Below are 14,837 nucleotides of genomic sequence, written 5' to 3' on the forward strand. Positions count from 1 at the left end.
CGTAACTGTTTGTGACAGTCGTTCCATTCGGCATAGATACCTGGTTGGTGACCAGCAAAAACCACAAACCATTTGTTTGGTTGTGATGGAGTTGGCTTATCTATTGCCTTTTTAGCAATTGTGATCCAACCATCTTTGTCAGGGCAAGTCTTTTTACCTTGATCACTCATCTGTGGGAAAAGAAATATCTTTGTTAGATACTTCGTTATGGTTTCTGCTTAAAAATCTGCAAGAAAATTGTTAATACCTAATATGTTCAATAGAAAAGGAATATTGAGCAATAACATTATACCATTTTAATCGACGTCCATCTAAACAATTCTTTTTGTTTATTAGGAGATCTTTGACTGCTTGATTATCAGTCCTAATAATAAAATCTTCTGGAGAAAAATAAATATGAAATCGTTTTATTGCTAGTTTAATTGCCAAAAGTTCTTTTTCATAAATAATACAATTCTGTTCATTGGGTTAAAATTTTCCAGAATTATATCCACAAATCAATTCTTCTTTTTAAAGCTTTTTTGGAATAGGAGTTTTTCGTGCTCGTATCTGATGATTAGTGAAAATAGCTTCATCCCACTTGTCATGTGGAATAGCTTTTAATACCATACGGGCTTTATTTCTTTTTACCTCACTATGGTTTCTGACCATAAAAGCAAGGCTGCTATGATCAACAAGGGCGAAGTGAAGTTACATGGCTATGTAGATTCAGACTTTGCTGGCGAGGTGGACCATAGAAGAAGTACTACCGGGTATGTGTTCATGGTGGGTACAACTGCAGTTAGTTGGGTTTCGCAAATACAGAGGATTATAGCATTATCTACTACAAAGGCAGAGTATGTGGCGATGACAGAGGCTAGTAAAGAGATGATTTGGTTACAAGGTTTGTTGACAGAGTTGGGCCTCGAACAAGAGAAGAATGTTTTGCACAGTGATAGTCAGAGTGTGATACATCTGGCAAAGAATTCAGCATTTCATTCAAGAACCAAGCATATAAGACTTCGGTATCACTTTATCAAATCTTTGTTAGAAGATGGGGTGTTGACACTTGAGAAAATACTTGGCACCAAGAATCCGGCTGACATGTTAACTAAGACAGTGACCATGGAGAAACTGAAGTTGTGCACAACTTCAGTTGGTCTTCTAGCTTGAAGACATAAAGAAGCACACCAACATGTATGGGACATGCATGAGAAGAAGATGGAATGGGTTTACAAGTGCTCCAGACTCCAAGTGGGAGATTGTTGTGATTTTGTGGAATCTGATTAGATGGAGGATTTTTAGGAAGATTTAATTATATGGAAACTTCAAAGTACTAAATTTTAGGGAAAATTTAGTTTCCTAATATATTAGGGAAAATTCAGTTTCCTAATCTGATTTGACTTCCTTATTGGTTTAAGGAAAATTCAGTTTCCTGATTTGATTTAATTTCCTTATTGGTTTTGGATTCTACAGAAGGCAAGTTCTTGTAGGACAAGTTTGGGACTCTATAAATAGGGGTGAAAGTTAGAGATAAATGTGTGCCCATACAAGAAAGAGCAATTGAGAGAGATTGAGAGAGAATTCTCCATTGTAACTCTTCATCTTTTTCATAGTGAATTTGTTCGGTGTGCTCTATGGACGTAGCCCTAAGATTTGGGTGAACCATGTATATCTTGTGTTCTTGTGTGTGATTTTTTTTTGTGATTGCTTGATTATTCCTCAAACAACGTGCTTTGTTATTTTGTGTTTCCGCCACAACAACTAGAATCAAATTCGGGTTGATTGTGCAGTGCAACTCTAACAGTTTTGACTCAGAATGGATATTTACAACGGTTGACATGGAATTATAAAACACAAGATTGGACAGTTTACGGGAATACACCAGCAGATAACTGTGATTTTTATGGGCTATGTCAGGCCTATGGTAGCTGCAGCATTGGTAACTTTCCAGTATGTGGGTGTCTTGATAAATTTATGCCAAGATACCCTAAAGATTGGGACACAGCAGATTGGTCTGGTGGGTGTGTTTGAAGAACACCCTTGGATTGCCACAATGCATCATCAAATGGATTTCTCAAGTATTCTGGTGTTAAATTGCCTAACACACAGTATTCCTGGTTTAATAGGAGCATGACCCTCAAGGAGTGTGAGACGGTATGTTTGAAAAACTGTACTTGTATGGCTTAGGCAAATATAGATGTAACAGCAGGAGGAAGTGGTTGTTTCCTCTGGTTTGATGACCTGATTGATATTAGGGAAGTCCCTGAAGTTGGGCAAGATATTTACGTAAGAATGGCCTCCTCTGAGTTAGGTATGTATGATATATATCCCAAAACATTTTTTTTGATAAATATATATCCCCAAACATGTAGATGAGTTAGTAGCTTTACATTCTGGTGTAGAAATAAGAAGAAAGCTTCCATCTTTCAACAGAAATGAGGCATATAGAAGCTCTCACAAATGTGAGAAACCAATTTAGAGCCTGTTTTGGATTGCGTTTCAACCACTTGAAAGCGCTTTTATTTATAAAAAAAAAATACTATAATTATTAAATATAATAACACAATATGAAAGGATGTTATTGTAAAATTAGTAATTGAATCGCTTTAAACGGTATTGTTACCAAACAAATTAAAAAGTATTTTAATTGTGAAATGTACACCTAACCTAACATGCTCTTTACTAATAACAATTTTATGACAGCTCTACTAATAAGAGGCTTTTTTATTCTAAAAAAACGTCAAACAGGCCCTTAGTTTTTATGTTCATCTTTTTTTCCTCCCCTAACTTTCTACCACCATTAAGTCTGTGAAGGCACCTAATTGTTTTCCTTATCAGTGCAAGAAAAAATGTTCAGTTTTGGGGCAAAAAAGCAGGGAATTCGCTCAAATTGACTGCTGATATTGAAATTTTGAGTCGTCACAGTATTAGGACCACCTATGGTGTTATGTTCAAGGTTGAGCTGTGGTAGGGCCAAAACAATTAGTGATCAACGAAGTTGCCAAATGAAATTGTCCATAATGCTGAAACTTGAAGAACTTCTGAAATTGGCAGTTTTGATGTTAATTCCATTTGGGGTGAGTCCTAAACCAAAATTAATACTATTAAGTTATTTAAGCCAAGTGTTTCCTAAACCATAAGAATGATATCAATTTATTTAAGATTAGTCTAATTGCATCAAATTTGCTGCAATTACTCTTCTTAAAATGCTTGCTTCATGGTTGTGCCTTGAGGATGAATTACTCCCATGAAAGAAAGAGTTTCCTAAGGACCATCATTTACTGAAAAGTGTCTTCTTTTACTGCTGCTTTATTTCTTAGTTTTCCTGCTTGAAATTATAGTTGCTTTACATTGTGGTAAATTTTGATTGTGCAGAGAGTCCAGAGACGTATAGCAGCTCCCATGTAAAGGGACGATTGAAGATTATAGTCATTCCTCTATTACTTGCAGCAGTGGTACCACTAGGCCTGTTCTTTCTCTTGTATTTCTTGAGGAGGAGAAAGCTGAAGAGTGGTAAGATATCTAGAAGACTCAAATTACTTCTCTTTCCTATTTAGCAAAGAAAACTACAGATCTTACAGAGGCGAATCCAACCCCATTTTTTAGTGAGATTCCAAGTTTCCATTTTATGTGTTTTTCATGTTCTGTTGGCATCACATGTCAAGAATTTCAAATTATTTCCTTTGCCACTTTATCTTGGTCTCATTCTGTACCTCCTCATTTTAAAGGGCAGGTTGTTATAACTGATGTCTCATGTACACTAAAGTGTACCAAAATCAAGCTTTTTGAATGCTATCAACTATCGATAATGTTATCACACCAAACTGTTTTTTTTTTTTAAAAAAAAAAAAAAAAAATTCGGCAAATAATCTCTAAAATGGACCTATCAGTTTGTGTCCCTTAATCATAATCCTTTTCCTTAGGCTTACATGTCTTTTTCAGGATGAGTGTGAGACAAAGAAGTTCTGCCATGAAGGGTGTTACCATGTGTAGTTGCTTGCCCTGAAAACATCTGCTGACTACCATCTAATATAAAAGTTTAAGCTGTTGGAGAGTGTAAGTTGAATATTTAGATCCTTCAACACGGCCCCCACTGGTGGCCTTATTTTGGTCCAACACGTGTTTCAATTTTAATTATCAGGGTAGAAGAGCTCTCCAATTAGAAAAGGAGATTAAATCTCCTAAAATCTGCTAGATTATTATAGAAAGATACAATATGTACAATAATTAGAAAAGGACAAGATTTCTAGGTGAAGATTATTTTGTAAAACCTGGAGAAGATTGTGGTCCTAGTGACATCAATGGTCATCATGAGAGTCTCATAACAATTAAACAAGTAGCTAACCCGGCCTCCTAGAAATTTACCATAGGAACCAATATGGTTTTTTCACTGGGAGTGACAACAATACCGCTATAGGTGACATTTACTGAAGTAGGCAAATGATTAAAGAAGCAAATCAATGCTGCTAAAAAGATATCTAAGGGTGTCATTACTTAAGTGACATTATTTCACTTTCTTTTCTGTTAATAAAACAAAGGATCCTTTATTTCACATTCATAAAGTCATAGAACAATTATTTGTTTTTGTTTTTTTAAAGTATAATAATATATTTTTAACTTTAATATTTCAAAATTTCGGGTTCTCACATATTGCTTTACCAGTTACTTTTTCTTTGTTCTTAAACAATTGATTATCATGGTGCCGCTGTATTTAAGTGTCATGCCATACCATTTTGGAAAGAGAATCAAGGCGATCCATTAGGGTATATGCCAGTCGGTTATTTGAATGATGACAATTATCTTGTTGCATCTATGACATATTTGATTTTCCAAGTATGCAAACTCAGAATGAAGACATTGAGTTACCAGTTTTTGATCTGCACACTCTTGCAAATGCCACTAAGAACTTCTCTTGCACAAATATGATCGGAGAGGGTGGTTTTGGTCCTGTTTATAAGGTTAAATAAGTAATATTTGGTTCGATATCTACTAAAAAAAAGTGACCCCATGATTTTAACATTGCTATTCAAAAACTTGTAGGGTAAGCTAACAACGGGACAAAAAATAGCAGTCAAGAGGCTTTCGAATAATTCTGGACAAGGTCTACAAGAGTTCAAAAATGAAGTTATGTTGATCTCCAAACTGCAACACTAGAATCTTGTTAGGCTGTTGGGCTGTTACGTTGAAGGAGAAGAGAGGATGCTAATATACGAGTACATGCCAAATAAAAGCTTGGACTATTTTATTTTTGGTCTAGTTCTCGTCCATTTATCTTATTAGACCAATTTCATAGTGTAATTTATGCATTTAAACAGCAGAATCCTCTGCCCTATTTTCAAAATGATAACTGATGTAGAACTTATATGGATTGAAATGTCATGCAGATCAGAATAGAAGACTAGAACTTCCATGGCAAAAGCGATTTGAAATTGTTATGGGCATATCGAGGGGACTCCTGTACCTTCACCAGGACTCAAGATTAAGAATCATTCATAGGGATCTCAAAGCCAGCAACATTTTACTAGATGAAGAACTAAGTCCGAAAATTTCAGACTTTGGGATAGCAAGAAGTTTTGGGATAGATCAAATTGAAGCCAAAACAAAGCGAGTAATCGGAACATGGTAAGTTTTTGAAACAAATTTCAGATAGTACATGTTCATCATTTTCATATGCTTAAATATGATAATTTTTTGCAGTGGTTACATGTCGCCAGAGTATGCCATTGATGGGAAATTTTCAGTAAAATCTGATGTATTTAGTTTAGGTGTGCTTTTACTGGAGATAGTGAGTGGCAAGAAGAACAGGATATTTCATCATCCTGATCACTATCATTCGCTTTTGGGACATGTATGGTGGTGAAATGTATTCTATTTTATTTTATTTTTCGCTCTAACTTCCTATATGAATTACTAAAATTGAGGATTGTGATTGTTATAGGCGTGGTTGCTGTGGAATGAACACAGAGTCTTGGAATTAGTGGATTCATGTTTGGAAAATTCATACATTGAATCTCAAATACTAAGATGTATTCAAGTGGGACTACTATGTGTTCAGAAACTGCCAAAAGACAGACCAACCATGTCATCAGTAGTGTTCATGTTGGGTAATTAGGGGGTGCCATTGCCTGAACCCAAACAGCCTGGTTTCTTTGTAGAAAGAACTATTGTTGCAGAGACATCAAGTGGTGAGAGAAGTCATACTGGAGATGCATTGACATTAACAATGATGGAAGCCAGATAGAAGTAGCACCTATTACATACTGTTGTGTGATGGAAATAATGTATATCAAGAAGGAAAAAAAAAAAAAAAAAAAGGGAAAAAGATTTGGTTGGGGTTTTAATTTGTTTGAGTGCAGAATTAAAGTCAACTTTGTGTCTCGATGAACCTTCCTTTCTAAAAATCTGAGGGATTAACCCTAGTCAGGAGTTCGTTGACAAATTGACTGCAGGTTTCAATTTTAATGTGAGAACTAATGAATGTCCTTGAATCTTTATGGAGTCTGTATAGAAGAATGTGAAAATCACATCACTTCTCATCCTAGAGACTAAAACATTGCCAGTGAAGGCATACCTACATACATGCACTAAACATTTCTTTAAAGTATTTTGGCATAAGCAGCTTCACAAGTAGTACTAATTAAAATGTTAAAAAGATTTTCGGCTAGATTTTTGTGTTACAGATGCTCATCTTGATGTTCCTTTGCCCGTGGGGTATGTTTTGCTAGTGCTGCATTTAGTTTGAAGGATGCAAATGACCCCCAACCACTTCTCATTTTCCAATTCTTTGCATGATTTTTAGCTCTTCAAAAGCTCATGATCGGTATTTACAATGAAAAGGAGGTCAAACATGTTTTGATTTTGATCTGTCTATGAATTTGTACCCTATTCATTTGGTACCGTATAGGACAGAGTAAATACTCACCAGTTATTTCAATAAAAATTACTGTACTCAGAAAGAATGTAGGAACAAATTAGCCCCTCAAATCAAATCTGCTGAAAATTCTATTCCTATAATGATTATAAGGTCACCGAAGGTAACCAATTTCCCTCAGATGGAAGATTTAATATTATCCTAATATTGTAATATTTCTAGTTTTTTCAATTTTTCATTTTCTGTGATTTTTTGATTTTCTAGATTATTTTAATCATTGTCTTATTTTTACGTGTCGTACATAGTGGGGTATGCCGGGAGAGTTCCTAGAGTTGATTGGAGCATTTCCTTGAATTCAGGACTTCTAGAAATGTATCGTTTGTCATTTCGGCATTTTTTTATGTTTTGGGTCGAGTAGTCCTAGGCGGGACCCGCTACAAGAGTTGTTGAGCACGGTGTTTGTGTCACGGGCCCATTATATTTCATGCATGTTTATTTAATGCACAATTACGTGGTTACATGCTAAATTATGTGGTTATGTATTAGCTAATATGTATATAAGTATTAATGTTAAAGAATTTTTTATTTATTTATTTATTTATTTATTTAAGCCGTGGGACCCGTTGGATATCATAACAACTGTAATGGCCTTACACAGCCACGAAATTCACTCTCTCCCTCTGTTTTGCAAATTGTGTGGCTGTATAATGTTATTGTATATATAAAAAAGTTATAATGATATTATGATATTTTAAAAAGGGTCAATGAACCCACCATTGCATTATAACTTTGTAAATGGCCTAAGGTCATTAAGAGACCCTTCTGTCTCTCTCTCCCATCGTTAGTTTCTCCCTTTCTCTACTATTTATTTAATTTTTTTTAGATTTCTCTTTCACTTTTGAGAATTTGATTTTGTCACTTAAAGCAAAGTTGATAAGCTCGTCAGAACCTTCATTTTGATCGGAGCAATTTTTAGTTTGGAGCACTTTAGAAATTTTGAATTTTGGGACTTTCTTCAATTGGTTGAGGTAGGGGTGTTCTAACCACAATTTCTTTAACCCTTGTGAATTTTTTTTTCTTAAATCTACTTATAAGCATGTTTAATTTGATTATTTGACCTTTGTTGTTTAGGATTTTATATGATAATGTGAATTATGTGAATAGTTGGCTCAATTACATGTTCCAATATATTCAATTTATGCCTTGATTTGTTTAATATGTTTAAATTGTTTATTTAAGTATGAGGTATGTGTATATTGTTGAGAATTATTGATTTACATTAGATTTAATTGTTAATATTGAAATTGTGTAGCATGCAACATTCATGCATTCCATTGGGAAAGAAAAAAGGAAAAAGTGTTTTTGAAAAGCAAAAGAAATTATTTTGGGGGAAAAAGTTTTCGAAAAGTGTTTGCGAAAAACCGAACGCCTAAGAGTCGCCTAGTGGTCCGCGGTGTTAGTGTGGTCTAGAGGGGATTAAGGAGAGACCCTAGCGTGGTTGAGCTACCTAGGCAGACACGACGCCTTGGAGTTGTCTTGTACTCGTGGATAGTTAGTCAATCCTCCTCTCGTGAAGCCTTAGAGTCGCCTTGGGTTGGACTGCACTAACGGTTTGGAAAGGTGAAACGTTATTGTTTCGGAAACGAAGAGCGACATTTCATGGCATGGCATATTATTAGCATATATTGCACACTTGGTAGTCGGATGACTTGTGTATGTATTTGTTGATATTATTACTATTTTACTTGTTTTCCGAGGCATGATTTCGTTCACTAGTATTCTATTCCTTATGTAGGTTCACGGGGTCGTAAGAGGTGTGTCTTAAATACTTCCTACTGAGCGGTTGGCTCACCCTATTACTTTAATATTTTTAGAACATGGAAAAGAGGTGGTGGACGATGATCCACCATAAGTTTAAGCGCTATTGGAGATTTATATTTTGCTATCTTTTGTAATTGAACTTTAATATTTTGTAAATATAATCTTGACTATTTTGTAAAACTTTAGTTTAATTTGTATAATGTTGTAAGTTATGGACTTTTAATTTTAGCTATATTTCATAGACTGTAACTTGAAGTAATTAAAGTGCATTTCTGGTAAAAGATTATGGGACTAATAGTGGACTGGTGTTTCCATATTTGGATGAAATGAAGGAACGTGATTCTTTTTATATGTATGTGTTAATTTTGAGAATATTGTATATTATTTGCATTGTACGTTGGGACATAATAGGTTAGTTTTAAAGCCAAGTAAGACCATTACATTTTATATGTATTTCAGCAGGTCGTAGTAGGACTTTTTATGCAATGGTCATGCTGAATTTATTTTTTATTTATTTATTTTTTTTGGTATCGTCGACCGGTATTATTTTTGGGTCGTTACAAATATGATTTGAGTCTCAGACAGACCCAATTAGATTCTAACTGAAATTTGGGGTCTGTTGGTCTCAGATTTGTGAGAAAGGATAATCGGTGCTCTGTAAACCCTAAATGGCTCGCTAGTATCAACATTAACGGCCACCAACCGGCGATCGGCGGTGGGCTGGCCCAACTAGGTAACAAACCTTGCGACGGGCGACAATCTTGCTGGAAATGGATATATGCATATGTGTGTATATATATATAAATATTTAACCACATCTATGTATATGTATATTAACACTAAAAATAAATAAATAAATCTAAGGGCAATCTAATTATTTAGGGTCATTCATTAACACAAACTGTTAAGAGGGGAAGAAAACAAAAAAAAAAAAAAAGTTGAAGTAGAAGAATAATTGTAATTCTCCCAAAACACAGTATGACAATTTAATCTTCAAATTAACTCATTCAACTTCCATTAGACGGAACACCCCATGAACAATAAAAGAATTTTTTTACAGAAATTTCAACCTAAAATAGGCATAAACTTAAAACAAAAAAGAGTAAAGTAGGACACCCAATTCCAGATTTGTTTTTACAGAATGGATACAAAAGTAACAAAACCCGTTACAAATAGCCACAACAAGAAGGAGAAAAAGTTTATTGTATTGTAAAAGTATTAAAAATCAAATACAGTATAAAGTATAAATGCATAACTCTAGACAACAGTTGACTTAAAAAGAAAAGAAAAAAAATACTAGTACATAGTACAGTATACACACACATATATATATACACACACACGCTTTCCATTTGTTGAGGTTTGAGTTGCACAAATTCCGATATATATATATATATATAACTAGTGAAATTTTCATGAATAAATTTAAGGGTTAAGTGTAAAAAAATTCCCCTCAGAATTTTGCAACAAACCTCCGAAACTATAAAAAATCTTTCTGAGCTTTCAATTTGTTGCAATTTGCCCACCGGAAAAGAAAAAAAACGATACTGCCCTTCCTAAATTGACTTATTAACAGCTCTGTATAAACACACACACATATATGCACTGCTCATTCGTCATCCGAAACCATACGCTGCTGCCGCCGAAAATTACATTGATCATCATCGTAGCCGCCGAGCGAGAGAGAGAGGGGGGTGAAGGTGATGGCAGCCAGCGAGCGAGAGGAGCTCAGCGGTGTAGAGCACGGTTGTGGAGATTTCAGCAGGTGGAAAGCTCGGCAGTGCAGAACAGTAACTAAAGAAGTCGCAATTCCGGCGCATATTAGAGACTGGCACAACAGCGACGGATCCGGCGTTGGCGACGGCGGCTTGTGCATGCCGGCGATTGACAAGAAAGCGGGCAATATGGGCGAAGACCAAAGGTCGTCGGCTGCAGTAGCTAAGCAGCACGGCGGCTTCCCTCTCCAGAAACTGACCCACCGCTCCTTCCCGGAACCGACCCAGCACTGGTCCGGCCTTCGTTCCTCTCCTCTTCGTAACGACGACGGTCAAACAACTGGACTGCATTCATAACCCTACCTTCCATACACAAACCCTTAACCAAAGTACTGACGATCATGGATCCGGCTTCAAACCTCTTTTCAAAATCTCCCCAAAAAGACCAAACCCAGAATTGACATTATTCAAGTGACAACAACAATTGATCAAAGTGTTCAATGTACACAAATCAGGCTCAATTCCAGCAAAACCCATCTTCTTATATAGCGAAAACACAACCAAATAGCATCCGAGCTTGGAGATAGAACCCAATAGATGATTAAACGTATGGATTAACGGCATTGGTTGCGTTTGATTCAGTTTGTCAAAATACTTCTTGGCATCATTGAGTATAATCCTATCTGATTTCCACTAATCTCTCACGTAATATTCAAATCGGTTTGGACAACCCTTAACATTATTTCTCCTATAGATTTCGCTGGTTTTGGAAGTTGAAGAAGATTATTGAAATGGGTTTGTATATATGGAGGTTAAAGAGTATATAGATTTACTCTTTTGAATTGCATTACCTGTAAGAACATTTGCATTCTTTTGCAACATTAAAGTAGGAGTATTTAGAACTAAAATAATTGTTCAGATATATGTACTTTGGAAGTTACAAACATGCATATGTATGAATATATAGACTTGCATAACAGATGACCCAACTTAAAAAAAAAAAAAAAACCGAGAATGCTACTAATAGTACCCAACTTTGGTCTTCATCAGCGACCCAATTGCAGAACTGAATAAGCAGCTTGCAGCAGTCACTATTGCACTAATGTCATCTAATTGCCATAATCCATAAACCACACATGCTTCACCAGCCGTGACTCCATCCTCAACACAACCATCCTTGCTTCCTCGTCGCTGCACTCCCTTCCAAGTTCACAAGCGACCACCGAAGTTCCGTCCGTAAATTTCAGTGCTCACCGGATAGCTCCTTACACAGCTATTCACGCTCTCTGCCGCTACCGCTTTGCCGCTTCACTGCCGATCTAAGCACATTCCTCTGAGCTCGCCCACAATGCCGTCGCTCACCTCTCTCTGAGATGATGGAAATTAATTAAGGGCATTTTAGTCCTTTCATGCGTCTAAGGGTAGTATGGTATTTTAAAATAAGTTAACTATTTTTAATGGTCAACATTCACCGGAACTTGGTCAAATGGAGTGATCTGTAACTTTTTTTGTATAGTTCGGGTTTCTTACATTTTTGAAAGTTTAAGAGGTTAATTGCAAGTTGTTTCATAATTCATCAGGAGGAGGTGTCTTAAAAAGCTCACTCATGGAGGAGTTCTCATCCTTGTCAATACTACAAACAGCATCTTCTGGTCTTCGTCAAAATTCATCATCATCCAGTAACAACACGGTGAACCCAGTTGCATAGCTTTTGGATTCGGGTAATCTTGTTATCAAAGATGCAAATGGTATGAATTTCCTATGGCAGAGTTTTGATTATCCGTGTGACACTTTGTTGCCGGGCATGAAGCTTGGAAAGAACCTAGAAACCGGAATTGATCGGCGTCTATGGTCATGGAAGTCCAGTGATGACCCTTCTAAAGGTGACTGTTCTTTTGGACTTGATCTTCGTGGATTCCCACAATTCGTCCTCATGAAAGGTCCAGTTGAGCAATACCGTCCTGGACCATGGAATGGTCTCCGCTTTAGTGGCACGGTGGGTTTAAAACCAAACACAGGATTGGACAGTTTACACGAATACACCGGCAGATAACTGTGATTCTTATGGGCTTTGTCAGGCCTATGGTATCTACAGCATTGGTAACTCCCCGGTGTGTAGGTGTCTTGATAAATTTATGCCAAGATACCCATAAGATTGGGACACAGCAGATTGGTCAGGTGGGTGTGCTCGAAGAAAGCCCTTGGATTGGCACAATGGATCATCAATTGCATTTGTCAAGTATTCCGGTGTTAAATTGCCTGACACGCGGAATTCCTGGTTTAATAGTAGCATGACCCTGAAGGAATGCGAGACGGTATGCGCAAAAAACTGTTCTTGTATGGCTTATGCAAATATAGACGTAACAACAGGAGGAAGTGGCTGCTTGGTCTGGTTTGATGACCTGATTGATATTAGGGACCTTGGAGAAATTGGACAAGATATTTACGTAAGAATAGCCTCCTCTGAGTTAGGTATGATATATATTCCCAAGCATGTAGATGAGTAGCTTTTACATTCTGTTTGGAAATATAAAAGAAGTTGCTATCTTTTCAACAGAGAGGAGGCATATAGAAGCTCTTATTGAAAAATGTCTTCTTTTACTGCTGCTTTATTTCTTAGTTTTCCTGGCTTCAAATATAGTTGCTTTACATTGTGGTAAATTTTGACTCTGCAGAAACACATAGCAGCTCCCTTGTAAAGAGACGATTGAAGATTATAATCATTCCTATATTACTTGCAGCAGTGGTACTCCTAGGCTGTTCTTTCTCTTGTATTAATTTCTTGAGGAGGAAGCTGAAGAGAGTAGGTAAGATATCTAGAAGACTCAAATTACTTCCCTTTAGCAGAGAAAACTACAAATTCTTAAGGAGGCGAATCCAATTCCATTTTTTAGTTAGATTCTAAGTTTCTATTTTTTGTCTCTCATGTCTTGTCCGCATCAAATGTCAAGATTTTCCAATTAATTTACCACTTTATCTTGGTCTCTACCTAGTCACTCTAATTGAGCCACTTTAGCTCCACAAAAAGGATAGGTCGTTATAATCTGAATGCTATTAACTATTGATAAAGTCATCCAACCAAAAATTTATTTATTTAATTATTATTATTATTATTGTGTGTGTGTGTGGCGCTTAATCATAATATTTTCCCTTTGGCTTACATAAATTTTTCAAGATGAGTATAGAAGTTGTTCGTCACGAAAGGTATGCAGTTACCATCTTGAAAGCATTTGTTGACCATCACCTAACATTCACTTAAGGGTGACAATTTAAGTCCAAATTCATTAAACCACCCAAGCCCATCTATTAAAATTAAATTATATGGGCACTCAAATCTTAACCCATTGAAACAAAACCTTCTTTTCTTTCTCATCCATTTCTCTCTCTTCCAGCTCCTCGGTTTTCTGATTCTCTCCTTCTCTTTTATCTTTTTCATTTTTTTCACCTTTCTCTCTCTCTCTCCTCAGTTTCTCTCTTCCCGCTCCTCCATTTTTTTTTTTTTTTTGTTGCGTTCTCTCACTTTGCTGCTTCTTTTCTTTTCTTTTCTTGCATTCTCTCTCCACAGTGGTTCTTTTCTTCTTCATTTTTTTTTTTTTCGTGTGATAACTCTCTCTCTCTCTCTCTCTTCACTCTTCCTTCAAATTTAATTTTGTTTTATTGCATAAAATAAAGGCAAAAAAAATATAAAACTCCTCTCAATTATTAAAAACCAGTATTTTACTCCCTGACTACAAAAGTGAGCAAGTAAGTACACAACTATAAAAAAACATGCAAATCGCTCCTGCCGGTCACTTCCGGCACCTTTCCGGCCGACTTCATTGTGCATTTACAAAAATACCCATTATAATTTATAATTAATATTTAAAAAAGGCAAAAAAAATTAAAGAGCGGCAAAATACCCTCAATACCCCCATCTAATATACACATATTTTTCCCAAAATTGGTCCAGTGTTAAGCTCGTTGCTTCATATATTCTAATATACATATTTATCGCCGCCATCCCTGGCTGGAATTCATTGCGTCTGGTATATTCGACTCCCTTCTTGGCTTCGAATTCAGTTCAAACAAAACTCGAACTGCTTTTGAATCTTGATATCCACCTGCCTCGCCGTATCCCTCATCGGATATCCGATCGCACTGATCATCTTCGCTTTGGTTCACCGGAATTGTTGGTCGTTGTTTGATTCACCGGAATTATACGTTTTGTTGGATGGAATTGGGTCTATGCTTCTCTCCTTTAGATCGACTAATGTTGATCGACCCTGTTGCATCTATTAGGCGGCTTCCTTTCAATCTCTTTAGGGTGTGTTTGGATAAATAGGGGAGAAAAGAAAAGAAAGAATAGTATTAGTTAGGAGAGAAAAGAAAACAAATGATAGTAATAATTTATATTCGTGTTTGGATAGATAGGGGAGAAAAGAAAAGAAAGGATAATTATTCTTGTTTGG

At 36.1% G+C, this 14,837-nt stretch overlaps 1 pseudogene; it reads left to right on the top strand.

Moving 5' to 3' along the window:
• LOC132304674 (uncharacterized) overlaps positions 1-14,837 on the top strand; it is a 37,377-nt pseudogene that overhangs the window by 8,310 nt on the left and 14,230 nt on the right.

This window comes from Cornus florida, unplaced genomic scaffold (genome assembly GCF_030987335.1).
Source record: "Cornus florida cultivar Cherokee Brave unplaced genomic scaffold, ASM3098733v1 CherokeeBrave_3.0.0_Hap2_Chr04, whole genome shotgun sequence".
NCBI classification, from domain to species: Eukaryota; Viridiplantae; Streptophyta; class Magnoliopsida; order Cornales; family Cornaceae; genus Cornus; species Cornus florida.